Raw genomic sequence first — 17,255 nt, 5'->3', positions numbered from 1 at the left:
CATATCTTATAATACGCTAAGAGTATCTCTAGAGATATATAATAACCTACCATACGCTAAGGGTATCTCAAAAAATAATCATAAATTGCCACACGCTAAGGGTATATCAATGATAGTTGTATCCTATTATACGCTAATAGTACAACCATCAGCCATCACCATACTCTATCATACGCTAAGAGTATGTCCAGTACTAGTCTGGACGAAATACCGTTCCAACCATCACATCACACACACATATATTTCATGATTTTTTAATACATGATAGATCATATGCATATATTTAATACTACAACAGGTCATGCAACTCAGAAATTTAGGTGGTAAAGAAGCCAAGAGAAAGATGATGCAATGCAGACTCTAACCATGTAGCTAACATATGCATACTACTACTAGTCTATCATATGCACACTCATGATAGAGATCATCTCAACATAAAACCATAATAGTATAGTCATCTCCAATCATCTCTATATATCACCAATGTACTCATATCTCAGATCAGCCTAATCAAATGCATGACAAAATATGTTCGACTAAACTTATCTCTAGATAAAGTCATATAATCATGTTATAGGCCAAAACATGCATACAAATCGGTCATCAATCCCCACGACTCAATCTATACTAACCTTGCTCACTAGACCTCGCAACACACTACTTCCCATGATAGATTTTCAAACCTCTGTGACCCTCAAGGTTGATCTTTCCGTCTTAGTGACCCTCGAGATGTAGTTCTTCTAAATCAAATATGGATGCGTTGAAAAGAGAAGGATTTAGCACATTCTGTCTAAAGCTGAGAGTTGATCTCTAATGCCTCCAAAAGATGATCTCCAGATTAATACTTGAAGGCCCTCTATCCTAGGGTTAGATTAAACCCATTTATATTCTTAGAGATAAGATAAATATCTCTTAGAGATAAAGTATATATCTCTTAGAGATAAGATAAATATATTTTCAAAAATTCTCCACGGATTCTCTTAGAAATAAGATAAATATTTTTTAGAGATAAAGCCAAATCTAAGTCAAATCAGGTCTCACATAACTCCAAAAATTGCAAATTACAATGGTGTGTTCGAACACGGTGACTTGAAGTGTGAACATGCTGTGAACGGCCAAATATTAACCTGTATATGTGTGAATGCTTGTAGGATACGTTCAAATGGCCAAAACAAGCTCTCTATAGAGTGCATTTGAATGTGGCCCAAATGCATTCGAATGCCCTATTTAAACGATAGACTAAATAGTTGAATGCAGAGTGCCTATTCTATGCCTTTAGGTAAAATTTCATTCTTCTTCAACCATCATGACACCATTTAAGAACTTCAATAATGATTATAAAATCATTTCAAATACTTTAATTTTAAAATTAATCTTTCAGTTCAATATTCTTCATTAAATATCTCATATCTTGTGTATATGCTCATATATAAAATCTAGACACATTACATATATATAAATTATGTTTTGAAATACAATTTGCCAATTACATAAGTGCAAATAAACCTAACAAATTCCTTTTAAAAACGTTAGCAAATTGTTCTTCAAAGGAAGAGACAAATTGTATGTCTCATCTATAAACGATAAATTTGTGGATAAATACACTTGTATCAAGTTGTAAAATCTAGGTTCACATATATGATTAGGGCACATCACTAGTAAAAACAGATTGAATCAAGCAAAAAAGATGGAGCTTGAATGTTACTAGTCCGGAAAACAAATGTTACTTCAGACCTATATAAGAGGTTTAGGATCACTTAAGTTAAAAGGAGTGTGCATCTATCAAGTGTGCATTCTATTTTATCATAGTGCTTGTCTACTCCTCTATCAACACTTCAACTTCAGTTCGACAACCATGAGTGTCTAGTAGTGGGGATTGTGATACGACTTGGTCCATATTGGCTTAACTCGCGACATTAGGTTCATTGGAATGAGCCTATTTATCTAGTTGAATTTTGTTAGAAGAAATAAAAAGATTTTTGCCGAGGCGTGGTCAAATGCAGGAACTGCATTCAAACGGATATGCGAACGCCTACACGCGTTCAAAAAAGTAGAGAATGCAAATTGTGTTCTCGAATAGAATCGGGTCGTTCGAACGCATGCCCACGTTCGCAACGACAAAGAACTGTAATTCCGTGTTCGAACACAATCGGGCACGTTCATACACACCACAGCGAAAGTGGTTAGTTTGTTAGGGTTTTTAACTTAGTTGATGTGTCCCTAGGGTGAGCCTCTATAAATATGTGGATCAAACCCTAATTAGAGTTTTATTTGATAATAAAAATTGGCATTGTGCATTTATCTCCCTCTCAACTGTCTCTAGCCATTGGCGCTCTATCCCACCTCCTTCCTCCCACCGCCCAAATCTTTGGTCGGCCTCCTCTAACTCCTAATCCCCCTCTTCTACAACAACTTCTCCCCCTTCACACCAAATAATTAATCTAGCACTTATTAAGCCATTGGAGGGCTAACAAGCTAGGGTTTCTAGTATTGTTAGAAAATCCACATGTCTAGTTCTAGTACTTTCTAATCAAATCGACCACTGCACAATCTTACTTTTTCAAATCTATAACTTATACCACCATAAGTAACTCCTTTACAAAAACTAAATTTTCTTGATCCAGGTCAGTTAGGTAATTATACCATGTCTATACACATCAATAATACCACTGGTCTGGAAGAAAGAGTACATTCATTCTATTAATTGAATCATATTCTACTCCAAAATACCTCAAGCTATCCCAATTTATCACTCTTCCTACTAACTACAACAATACGCATCGTAATGCCATAATCACCTATGGTAATACGATACAACCTATTTAAATAAATTATCTCCAATCTACTAAATATATACTCCGATCCCAAGCATACTTAATGGATTATCCCTCAATACTATCACTAATACCAAATAGAACGATAAATACAAGTTATTTCAAGAATATCCGAAAGACGTAACTCATACTTCTCTTTCTAATAAATAATGTCACTAATCTAAACATACTCAGCATCATCCGATATCCTCATAAAATTTAGGCAATAGCACAAAGTCTCTTATTTAAAGTGCACTACTCATATGCTTAAACCATTATACAAATTACTAGATAAATCAATATAAGAGATCACACCTATCCATATAAGACTATAATATCAACGTGTATTCATAATACATTCTTCAAAATAACATACAGTGTATCACATCTAACCTATCAATGTAAATCCTAATGCAACCTCAACCGAAATTTATATTCTCTTCTGATTCTCCACATTATCTTCCTTCTTAATCTGCACTATCTTACAGTTTAAATCCACACTATCTCAAGAAACATACATGATAAACTTTATAATAATCTTTCTATCAATCATTTCTATATCCAAACTATTCATTCCTCGATTCACATAATTCAAGTTTGCTTATTATCTATTTAATTTCTATCACTACTAATATATCCACCAAAATATCACTTTATGATAATGATATTTAGATTCAAAAACTATCCACTGAGTTCTATTAAGTAATCCAATAATCTCTTCAATATCTCGACAGATATAATATTCAATTCATAATATTAATCCATTGCCACACAAATATTTGCTAATCCATATACCTGATCTTTAAGAATACATAAACATATCTTAGACAAATCTACAAAATCATTGTACATGAACTAAAGTTACTAAGATTAATCTCCCGAATTGGTAATGCTATTATAATCTGCTAATAAAATAACTGGCACTAACTGATTCATATAGATCAGAAGACATCCAAAAATATAAATTATAACATTCTCGCAACGTTAACTTTGCAATTTATTAAAAAATCAAACTTTCACAAACTATAATGGAACCAATCATGAAGTCATTATCTTCCAATTATGAAATCATTATCTCCCAATCAAGTATCTTTATCTTAGGACTTAAATATAAACATGTGAGTCTTTACAACCATTAAGATCAATCTCATCATTCAAAAAGGCTCGCTCAATAACCTCTAGTAATTATTGAACATGTAAGTCAACGGTTAAACAATTGCTAATATAATCACTTTCCTATACATCATTATCTGTTTATCATCTAGCAGTATAATAAACATCCATCGATACATTGTACATGAAATATCATAGTCCTCTATATTCCTTTCATTATCGTCCTATGAAACAATTAGTTCAACTACCAAATCATCTATTAGTCATAATAAATAATCATATCTATAGACTTTATAAATAACTCTATCAAATTTTCTCTCCAATTAGTATCATCAAAACAATTAACCTGTCCAAGCACATAATATCTCAATTTAACATCTATGATTAAAGACCAACATATCTCATTTCTTATTAAATCTCTTAAACCTCATATTTCTTTAAGAGTCCCAACTTGATATTCTATCACATCTTCTATATAAAGTCCACCACCTATACTAAACAATTTAATCTTCTAGCATCATCAAAAATCATTCTATAACAACATTAATATCACATAATAATCATAATAAAACAAGTCTGTATATTTGTACCCAGACTTCATCACCCAAAACACACGATCGTCATGCTATAATATTATTAACCTCTAAATCAAAGCCCAAAACTAAACTAATAGTCGACATATATTTTTGCTGTCATACAAAATATGTCAAAGGGCTATCAACTTAACAACTATCATCACCCTATATTATTTAGTTTATTATCATTATTTTTATCTAATCAAATTCACACAATTAGCAATTTCTAAACTAGACCTACTATCATGTTGTCTCAACTACTAACATCACTCACAATCCAATAACTCTATCCATGTCATATTTCCTATACTCATTACCCATTTGGTAATCAACTGAAAGATTTAAACAAGACATTAATCCTCTAACAATATTGTTAGACACACATATCCCTACTAAATCACCCATCTTATTGATACAATCAAAATTTCATACCTACTAACACAAGTATCTTGCAAACAAAATTTATTATACTAGTCATCCGAAAATGCGTTTCTATATACAATCTACAATCATCTATATCACAACACATAATTTCTTTTCCACAATACAAAATCATCATATGTCTTACTCATCTATCCACAATCCATAATTATAACCCTCATAAATCTCCTAATATCAAATATATCCATAAAAGATCAAAAATCCAAAAATATGCTATATTTGCTCAGAATAACCTCAAATTTACTGATAATAATCCTTTTGCACAAAATACATATCTCCACATATCTATAAATTTCTACACTTTATCACAACATATGAATAATTCTATATATCCAATATTAGGCTCCACAGTCTATAACACCTCAATATCAATAACATCAATGCATGATTTAGTAACATCTTTTCTTATCCATTAGTCGCTCAAATAAATTCTCAAAATACTAATATCACAAATTATTTCTATCAATATCGTCAAATTATCAAAACTTAATAATCTCAACATCACAACCTAGATTTCTATCTCAACCATTTAATATCAAACTCATTAAGATCGACAACTAGCATAACCCTAAACCAAATCGACAACTACTCTACTTGATGGTTTGCCAGATCATCCTTAAACATAAACTCTGATACCACCTAAATTGTAACGCCCCCGCCCGACACGGGCACGTGCACGCCCATGCGCCCACACGGCACGCGCGGCGCACGCGACAGGACGGGCGGGCGGGGCCCGTCACGCACAGATACACTCCTGTGCACATATAATCATGACATCATCAAATAGTACCTGTTAATATATTCATACTTACATAATCCAACACCAAATAAATCATATTATCAACCAGATAAATCTGTTAACATATGAATATCCAAGTTCATAATAATATACACTTGACCACTACCTAATCTAGCAGGACCTAAACAGACCACAACAAACCATCAAGATACAACTAAATAATTAATACATAAGTGCTTTATAATCTGACATATACTATACAAATCATCATCTGATACAATAAGGTACAAATATAACAAACAATGATACAACTCAATGTCTGGTTAAACTATCTTCTATACCGCTTCACGTCTATAGCTCACCTCATCCTTGCTTTAAAATATCTCATCAAGATATCTCAAGTCCCTATCACGTATCATAATATCTGAGGGGTTAGAAAAGAAATAAAGAGAGAGTCATGAGCAAAAAGCTCAGTGAATAGACCTTACCTCGAATCAGTGATGTCAAACAGAGAGTAAAGCATGTACTGGATAATATGAATCAGAAAGCAGCATGATGCCATATATGAGCATGTATATATGTATCCTCAATGACATATATATGAATGATATCAATTCTCATGAATGAGCATATTATATCCTCAACTAAAAATTATATCACATGATGAAATTACAATATAATATCACCGAATATAACGACATATGATGTATAACAATCATGATCTAATGATACTAGTCATATCAATGATGATGCATGACGTACGCCAACTACTAGATAATCGTATATGTTAGAGGCAGATATAATCCACATATCTCTCACTATCACAATCATCTATCTCAACTATGAATATCATCCACCATGCTAGACTATGATACCCGACCCCAAACTCGATACACATCATGTCACAAGCTTGGAGTATACCCTCTCATACACTAAGAGTATCTTTGTAGATAAATCATACCCTACCATACGCTAAGGGTATCTCAGAAGAAAGTAATCATACCCTGCCATACGCTAAAGGTATATCAATGATAGTTGTACCCTGTCATACGCTAAGAGTACAACTATCAGTTATCACCATACTCTGCCATACGCTAAGAGTATGTCCAGTACCAGTCCGAACCAGATACCATCCCAGCCATCATATCACATCCTCACACACAACTATTTTCATTATTTTTTTATACATTATAAATCATATGCATATATCCAGTACTGTAACAGATCATGCAACTCAGGAATTTAGGTGGTAGAGAAGCCAAGAGAAAAATGATGTAATGCAAACTCCAGCTATGTATCTAACACATGCATACTCTAGCTAGTCTATCACATGCACACTAATGCTAGAGATCATCTCGACATAAAACCATAACAGTATAATCATCTCCAATCATCTATATATATCACCAATGTACTTATATCCCAGATCAGCCTAATCAAACGCATAATAAAATATGTTTGACTGAAATCATCTCTATATAAAGTCATATAGTCATGCTGGATGTCAAAACATGCATGTACATAATATATAATATATCCTAATTTGAAAATGGCGTCTAGGGGATAAGACTACTCACCACCACTGTAAATACCAAATAACCACTCATTCACGTTGCCACGACAATGATCAAGCTTCGATAGCTAAGTCCACGGGATCCTGAATAGGAGGGGGGTCGGAATCTGAAATTATTTAAGTAGTATGATGTTAGTCGTTTATCTGATTAAAATCCGTTCATGTAATATATGATGATTTAGAAGGTTTTAGAATTTCGACTTATCTTTATAACTAGCTAGATTTTTAATTACAGATAAAAATAAAAATAAAAATATATATGAAAACCTAACTATAATTATATCTTAATTAATTAGAGATTGCTTTATAAAATAATAAATAAATACATAAGCCTAGTATTTTATTTGTTACAAAAATAACAATATATAATAAATTAATAGAATTACTTAAAATGTATATCATAAGAATATTAGAATATAAATCTAATAATTATAATTTACAAATCTATCTATTAATCTAATATACATATAAGTAAATAAATAAATATAAGTATTACCTATATTTATGTGTAACAGTTTATAACTTAATTAATCATCAATAAACTTTAATTAATAATAATCATAATGATGAATATGTATTATTATTAAAATAGATAATGTCTAAATCTATTTGTATTAATTAAGACAGAAATACCTAAATAAATAAATAATAAAATTAAAAAGAAAATGGATCACTAGTACTAGTGCTAGGCTTGGCCCAGCACTGGCGCTATAGTGCTGGGCCGAGCCCAGTAATGTTGTAGAAAAATAAGAAGAGAAGAAGCAGCTGAGGAAGAAGAAGAAGAAAAGAAGAAGGACGAAGAAGGAAGAAGAAGGAAGAAGAGAAGAAGAGAAGAGAAGAAGGGAAGGAAGATGATGGAGGTGTGGACTCGAGCCGGCGGGGAGGGCACCGGCCGCTACTGGCTAGCCAGCGGCCAGCCTCTCGCCGGCGGCTCGGTTTCGGTGAACCCGAGCTAAGGAGGAAGAGAGAGAGAGAGAGAGAGAGAGAGAGAGAGAGAAAGAGAGAGAGAGTGAGAGTAAAAAAACCCCTAGACACACGTATGTATCTAAACACTAGGCAATGATATCACTCGTTCGCTTAAGTAAAAGTCCGAAGAAATATTAAGAACGAAAGCAGAGATGAACGCCAACATTTTAACGTGGAAAACCCAAACGGAAAAAAAACCACGGATCCAAACTCGGATCAAAACCAATCACTATGATAGTAGCAGTTACAAGACTGACTCACAAAACAACCTATCGATCCAAATGACTTTGTTCCTCTCAGTCTTGATCGCTAGAACCCACAATTCACTGCTTCTTGTGATTATAGTCCAATCTCAGTAGCCCTCGAGATTGATCTTTCATCTAGATAGCCCTTAAGACGAAAGATTAAATTCTTATAGATGAGAAGAGCCTTGTTCATTGAAGAACCGATGTAGCCTCTAGAAGTCTCCTTCAATAATGCTTCTTCAACTACCCTAGAGATAGGGCATCACAATCCTTATATATGATCTCCAAGATAGAGCCAAATCCAAGTCTTATCCGTACTCACGAAAATCCAATAAACTGCAAACTTCATAGGTGCGTTCGAACGCGGCCCGGGTGCGTTCGAACGGCCTGACTTAATCTTAGGTGCGTTTGAACAGGACCAAGTGCTTTCGAACGTGACAGCTTGAATTCTTCAGGTTGCGTTCGAACGCGTTTGTGAACGCTGCTCAGTCTGTGTGAACACAGTACCCGCGTTCGAACGCATTTATGAACGCTGCTCTCGGTCTGTGTAAACACAGTACCCGCGTTCAAACGCGTTTGTGAACACACCGCGTTCGAACGCGTTTGTGAACGCGGTGTGAACTCAACAGCTTTTCTCCACTAGTCTTGCAATTCTTCAAACCAGAGATATTCTAGACTTGTGTAAAGCTCATATACATGAAAAAATACACTTAGAATATTTTGTACACAATTGTCAATAAATAAAAACCTAACAATCTCCCCGTTTGGCAATTTGTGACAAAACACCTAGGTTACAAGATATTACAAAGACTTGAAACTGAGCAATCAACAAGTCTAGAATATTTTGCACATCAATCCTTGCAAATCAACATATACCAATCCAAGATCAAGTGAAAATAACTTGAAATGAATAAACAATCCAAACACAAGTTATCAATGGAGCATAAGTTCAAAAGTACTTCAGCAGACAAAATTCACAGACAAAGTTCACAGTTACTTCAAGCAAAGTTATAAATCTAAACTCCGACTCTAATAAACTCCCCCTATGCCCATACTCTCCCTACACACCTAGACACCTAGACACTCTACCCCTTTTTGACACAAATGCCAAAAACTAGGAACTCAGAGGAAACTGACGATGAAGAATCGTCAACACAGAGTCAAGTACAGTCCCCTGACGAGCTTGCTCAGTTCGTAAATCATTCACTGCCGAATGGAGATCCTGCACTTGAGTACTAAGCTAATCGAAACAGTCAGAGTACTGTGGTAACTCCCCCTCGGTGAGAGACGAGTCATCGTCAGAGCTATCATCAGAACTGTCGAGGTGCGATGAACGACCAGCGGCAGAAGAGGATGGCTTGAGAGGAGACGACTGGTCGTGAGCTTGACTCCGCTTAAGAGTAATCCGATCCAACGGTTTTTGCGAACTAAGGGAAGGTTCCGAAACATCCACACGCACCCCACTCTGAGTGCATAAATTTGTAATAAAGATGTCAAAAGGTAACCCCTCACAAGGTGCTTCTTTCTGTGCAACTATAAGAATCGAATCATAAATCATGGCAGCCAAATCAATAGAGACTCCAGATAACATCACATGAAGAAGGAATGCATGATCCAGACTAATACTGGAATGTCGAGTCTTGGGGGTGACATTGTACAGACAAAAGAGGTGCCACGGATGTCAGCTTTGCATGCGGCATCATGTTTCCCTTCCAACGTTCCCCTTTGATCAGTACAGTACCATCATATTCATTGACATCAGGAAGTGGAGCAGACGTTGGATACTGGAACTCACCATCAGGAAGACGAAGTTCAGCGCGAATAACATCTGAGTCCAAGTATATAGACACACCACGAATAGTAGAACATATACAGCAATCTAAAACCGTGGCATTACTAAAAAATTCCCGAACAACTTTCACATAAGCAGTCCCACTCATCCGACACACAGATAACCATCCATGCTCAGTAAACATCTGTTCAATCCCCAATTCAGAAAAATCAGATATAATCACGGGTCTTTCACAGATAACAGGACGAGTGCCAAAATTGTGTTTGTAGCGCCCGGCAGCCGTTGATGAAGAAAATTTTGGAGCCGAAGACGATGACGAAGGCGGCCTTGGTTTCTTGGTCACTGTCACTTTTTTAGGCATTCTTGCAAGATTCAATACATGCCCAAAGCAATCAAAAAAAATAGCAAGAATTTCAAAAAATTTTAAAAACCATGAAGGCCCTAAATGAAACCCATCTTTCTCTTGAAAACTCAAAGATATCACGTTCAATCTCACAAGAAACATCAAGGTGTTAACATTAACGTGATCAAAATGTGAAAACGCACAAAATCAATCAAGATCAAGCATGTTTATAGAATAAAAAATAGGAAAAATGATGGATGATCATACCTTGCAAACGTGAAGAAAAACTCAAAGATTTGGTCGAAAGATGCTAGATCCAGAGGAGAACTACCCTCTAAAAGGACTTGAAGTGAAAATTTTGATGAAAAACACCAAGATCTTGAAGATTTGAGAAGGAGAAAATGAAGGGTTTTTAGGGTTTGGAAAATGGAAGATGAAACCCTTGGGTTCGGACGCAATATTTAAAGAACCCACGAGTGCGTTCGAACGCACCAGTCTGCGCGTTCGAACGCGCCAATCATCGCGTTCGAACTCAAAAATCTACGTTCGAACGCCCATTTTTTATTTATTATTATTTTTTTTTTTTAATTTTAAACTAAAACAAATCAAAAATCTTTTTGGAGATGCACTTCTAGAGTTTCAAAATATATTCAAGACATAGAATATGATAATCAAATGAAATAAGTCATACACAGATCAATCAAATCATCAAAAGCATATTATAATCAATTCGAATGCATCACTCAAAATTAAATTAATCTTGATTGATCATAACGATATGCATATACAAGTTGAGCATAGATAACATGAACCAATCTTTTTAAACAAACTTTCCTATATAAACAATGATGCAACACAGTAGTCAAACCGACTTAGCATTGAAATTTTGCACTTTTCGACTTATTCTCCATAACATAACAGGAATTTTTCCTGTATTTTTTTTTTATACTGAAACATATATGTGCAATGATGGCTTTCACACATGAGAAGGTAGCCCTTTTCATGTAGTACAAATCAACAATGTGTAAGAAGAAATTCACATATGTCATTTTTTTTTTTAAATTTTGCAAATAATGTACTGAGTCAAACTAGACTCTAAACAAGACGGCTTTCACACTAACTCATTGTAGCCCTTTTCATTGATCTTTTATGAACAAATTTTTGATGACTAAACATGAGGTCAAACTGTGCAAATCAAGGTTAATAGTGAGCTATTTAAAATTAATAATTCATGATATCATGCTCACTTAGGAATACATATACGTTATGAGTGCATTAAGTTTAGTTTCATTATAATAGAAGTCGAGGGAGTGACAAAATCAAAATTGATACAATATACTACAAGATGACAAAATTGACTATAATAACTCATAATCAAGAAAAAAATCATATTTTTATGTCAAGAGTATATTATTGAATCTAGGAGTGCATCAATTTTTTTTTGACCAAAACTTTCGGCAAATCTGAAACTAAAACCAAAGAAAATTTCAGAGTAAAAGAAAACCTAAAAAAACGAAACAAAAGAAACTCGCAAACTAAAAAGAACACAAATCCCAATAAAATCAATCCAAAGCACAAATCCCTAAAGAAGTATGAAGATACTCAAATCTCTGTAAATCCAAAGGTTTTGTAAACAAATCACCCAACTGTTTCTCCATCTCAACATGTTCTAGTGCTATTGTTTTGTTTTCAACTAACTCGCGTATAAAATGATGTCGGATATCAATATGTTTTGTACGCGAGTGTTGAACAGGATTTTTCGATATATTAATAGCACTCATGTTGTCACAATAAAGCTTCATAGTATCTTGTTCAATGCTATAATCCTTGACCATCTGTTTTATCCATAATAACTGAGAACAACAACTCCTTGCTGTAATGTACTCGGCCTCCGCAGTAGATAAAGATATCGAGTTTTGTTTCTTACTGTGCCAAGCAACCAGATTGTTTCCAACATAAAAACATCCACCTGAAGTATTTTTTCTATCATCACATGAACCTGCCCAATCAGAATCCATGTATCCCGATATGATAGCACCCGAGTCATAAGTAAACCAGATACATAAATCAACTATGCCACTGAATATTTTATGATACGTTTCACAGCAAACAAATGTGACTCCTTAGGTTCAGACTGAAACCTAGCACACACACCGACACTAAATGCAATGTCAGGTCTACTAGCAGTTAAGTACAAAAGGCTACTAATCATGCTCCTATACAGTGTCTGATTAACACTTTTTCCTGACATGTCCTTACCTAGTTTGGTAGTCGTACTCATAGGAGTTCTAGCATGTTTTGCATTTTCTAAACCAAATTTAGTCACAAGTTCCTTAGCATACTTGGTTTGAGCGATAAAAATCCCTCTCTCCAATTGAGTAATTTGAAGCCCTAAAAATAACTTCAACTCACCCATCATGCTCATCTCAAATGACTGTGCATGAGATCTGCAAACTCCTTAGCTAATAATTGACTCGTCGCCCCGAAAACAATGTCATCCACATATATTTGTGCCACAACTAAACTCTTGTTTTCATGTCTAATGAATAATGTCTTGTCCACTCCCCCTCGAGTGAACCCCGCATCTATTAAAAAAGTGGTCAACTTCTCATACCAAGCTCTTGGAGCTTGTTTTAGCTCGTAAAGAGCCTTTTTCAATTTAAAAACATGAGAAGGAAATTTTTGATCTTCGAAACCCTTAGGTTGTTCCACATAAACATCTTCATTCAGGATACCATTCAAAAAAACACTTTTAACATCCATTTGAAACAATTTAAATTTTAAATGACAAGCAATGGCAAGCAGTATACGAATAGACTCTAATCTAGCAACAGGAGCAAATGTCTCATCAAAATCTATACCCTCAACCTGAGTGTATCCCTGTGCTACTAGTTTGGCTTTATTTCGAACTATATTGCCACGTTCATCACTCTTATTCTTGTAAATCTATGTTGTCCCAATGACGTTCACATTCTTAGGTCTAGGAACTAAATACCAAACATCATTCCTAGAAAATTGCTCTAATTTCTCATGCATAGTATTAACCCAAGAATCGTCTAACAATGCTTCCTTCACATTTTTAGGTTCAAAAGAAGATGTATAACAAGTAAATGATACCTCACTTTGGATTTGTCGTCTTGTCTTAATTGGTTCATTCACGTCTCCGATCACTTATGACAGTGGATGATTTGATTTCACTCTGGCAGATGGTTCCGGTACATTGCAGTCATTTTTGTTCATTTCAACTTTGTCCTCGTCATGGTTCTCAGTTTCCAGATCAAGCCCCTTTCCTATTTCTTCGTAATATGTATCTGCAGAAATAGAAATAGGAGTAGCTTCAGTTAAGTCAGTCGTGGATTCATCTATCATAACATTAGCAGATTTCATAACAGTAGAAGTGTCAAGATTAAATACTCTGTAGGCTCTACTATTATTCGAATACCCCAAGAAGATGCCTTCGCTACTTCTAGTGTCAAATTTAGTCAAATATTCTCGATCACGCAAGATATAACATTTACTACCAAAAACTCAAAAATATTTAACACTAGGTTTCTTACCTTTCCAGATTTCATAAGCAGTCAGTTTTGTACCTGGTCTTAGATAAACACGATTTATCACATGTACCGCTGTATTGACCGCCTCTGCCACTTAACCTTTTTAGCATGAAGCATAACCCTAGCCATTTCCTTCACAACTCGGTTTTTTCTTTCAACAATCCCATTCTGTTGTGGAGTTATAGGAGCTGAAAACTCATGTTGAATACCAAGAGAATCGTAAAATATAGAAAAATTTTCATTTTCAAATTCTCTACCATGATCAGAACGAATCCTAACTAGGGTTATAGATTTTTCATTCTGCAATCTTAAGCATAGTGATTTAAAAACTTCAAAGGTTTCAGACTTCTCACGTACAAAGGCAACCCAGGTATATCTAGAGTAATCATCAACCATTAAGAATATATAGCGTTTACCTCCAAGACTTTCCGTTTTTGTTGGACCCATCAAGTCCATGTAAACTAATTATAGCACACAATCAGTGGTAGCTGCATTTACCTTCTTGTGTGAGATACGAATTTGTTTTCCAATTTGACATGAACCGCACACTCTTTTTGACATTTCTTTTATCTTTGGTATTCCTCTTATCACTTCATGTTTGGACAGAGTAAATAATTCCTTATGATTCATATGTCCAAGACGTTGATGCCAAAGAATTTGACACGAACCGCACACTCTTTTTTCAGCATTCAACTTGTTTGGCTTCCGAAAGAATTTATTGAACTTTTTGACAAACATAGCCAACATCTCAACATCTAAATCACTTTCACTTTCAACAGTGGATAGAACCATCCCTTTGGACTTTCTCGGTTTTGAAAGACTGGACTCAAATATTTGTAGATTTTTAACCAATTGTTCAACTTTCATAAAGTCAATGTCCTTACTTTCCTCAATAGCTGTAACTTTTGCTTGAAACCTTTCTGGAAGAGACCTAAGGATCTTACGGACAATTCTGTTTTCAAGAATTTTCTCTCTTAGGTTGAAATTGGAGTTGACTATATCACTTAGCTTTGCATAGAACTCATCAAATGTTTCATTCTCCTTCATACGTAGGGTTTCAAAACTAGTAGTCAACCTCTGAAGTTTTGAAAGTTTTACAGCTATAGTTCCTTCATGAGTTGTTTCTAAGATCGTCTAGGCTTCTCTTGTTATTTCACAAGTAGAAATTCTTCTAAATTCTTCCGAGGAAACACAATAAAAAATTGCATTTATTGCTTTGCTATTCCAGCCAACTTTTTCATAATCTATCTTATCCCATGACTCAATCGGTTTCTCAATAAACTCATCATTCACCAAGTACATTGGTGGACTCCAACTGTTCACAATGGCCATCCATACTCGCTCATCTATAGACTTCAAATAAGCTCTCATCCTAGCTTTCCAATATCCATAATTTGATCCATCTAGAATAGGAGGTCTAATAGATGAGGGTCCATCTCTATGAAAATTCATGCCTATCTGATCTCTCTCAAAGAGTGAGAGAACCTGCTCTGATCCCAATTGAAAAAACTCCTAGACACATATATGTATCTAAACACTAGGCAATGATATCGCTCGTTCGCTTAAGTAAAAGTTTGAAGAAATATTAAGAACGAAAGAAAAGATGAACGCCAAGATTTTAACGTGGAAAAACCCAAAACGGGAAAAAACCACGGATCCAAACTCGGATCAAAACCAATCACTATGATAGTAGCAGTTACAAGACTGACTCACAAAACAACCCATCGATCCAAAGGACTTTGTTCCTCTCAGTCTTGATCGCTAGAACCCACGATTCACTGCTTCTTGTGATTATAGTCCAATATCAGTAGCCCTCGAGATTGATCTTTCATCTAGATAGCCCTTAAGACGAAAGATTAAATTCTTGTAGATGAGAAGAGCCTTGTTCGTTGAAGAACCGATGTAGCCTCTAGAAGTCTCCTTCAATAATGCTTCTTCAACTACCCTAGCGATAGGGCATCACAATCCTTATATATGATCTCCAAGATAGAGCCAAATCCAAGTCTTATCCGTACTCACGAAAATCCAATAAATTGCAAACTTCATAGGTGCGTTCGAACTCGGCCCGGGTGCATTCGAACGGCCTGACTTAATCTCAAGTGCGTTTGAACGGGACCAAGTGCGTTCGAACACGACAGCTTGAATTCTTCACGTTGCGTTCGAACGCATTTGTGAACGCTGCTCTCAGTCTGTGTGAACGCAATACTCGCGTTCGAACACGTTTGTGAACGCTGCTCTCGGTCTGTGTGAACGCAATACCCGCGTTCGAACGCGTTTGTGAACGCTGCTCTCGGTCTGTGTGAACGCAGTACCCGCGTTCGAACGCGTTTGTGAACGCGGCTCTCTGTCTGTGTGAACGTAGTACCCGCGTTCAAATGCGTTTGTAAACGCACCACGTTCGAACGCGTTTGTGAACGCGGTGTGAACTCAACAACTTTTCTTCACTAGTCTTGCAATTCTTCAAACCAGAGATATTCTAAACTTGTGTAAAGCTCATATACATGAAAAAATACACTTAGAATATTTTGTACATAATTGCCAACAAATAAAAATCTAACAGAGAGAGAGAGAGAGAAAAGAAGAGAGAGGAGGAAAAAGAGCTCATCAACGCTCGCGGAGATGGCGGCGGTGGTTTCCAAGGACGGCGGCGGCATCGATAGACTGGGCTCGGCGAGAGCAAGCGAGCGAGCGAGCGAGAGAGAGAGAGAGATAGAGAGAGAACCGAGAGAGAGGGAGAGCGAGAGAGAAAGATATAGAGGGAGAAAGAGAGGCGGTGGGAGGGAGGCCGCGGTGGGGCCTACCGCACCAGCTAGCCCAGCTAGGTTGGTCGGGCCGGCGCCTGGGGTGCGTGGCGCGCTCCCCTCCTGCCACTGCATGGCATGAGGCTGGCTACACTATGGCTGGCCACGTCATGCCATGTAAATTTTTTTTTTGAGGATTGGGTTGTTACAAGAGCCAATGTTCCTTGGCCTATAGTGGCCACCACTAGATCGAAGGCGGCAAAGCAAACACACGATCAAGGCTTGGAGACGAAGCACATGGCTCTGTCAAGATCTCCATCCCCACAAAGCTCACGAGGACGAATAGAGGGCCCTCCCGAT

This window comes from Typha angustifolia, chromosome 10, assembly GCF_048772165.1.
Source record: "Typha angustifolia cultivar Huaian chromosome 10, ASM4877216v1, whole genome shotgun sequence".
Classification (NCBI taxonomy): Eukaryota; Viridiplantae; Streptophyta; class Magnoliopsida; order Poales; family Typhaceae; genus Typha; species Typha angustifolia.
The sequence above is the reverse complement of the archived record's forward strand: the minus strand, read 5'-3'. Positions refer to the sequence as shown.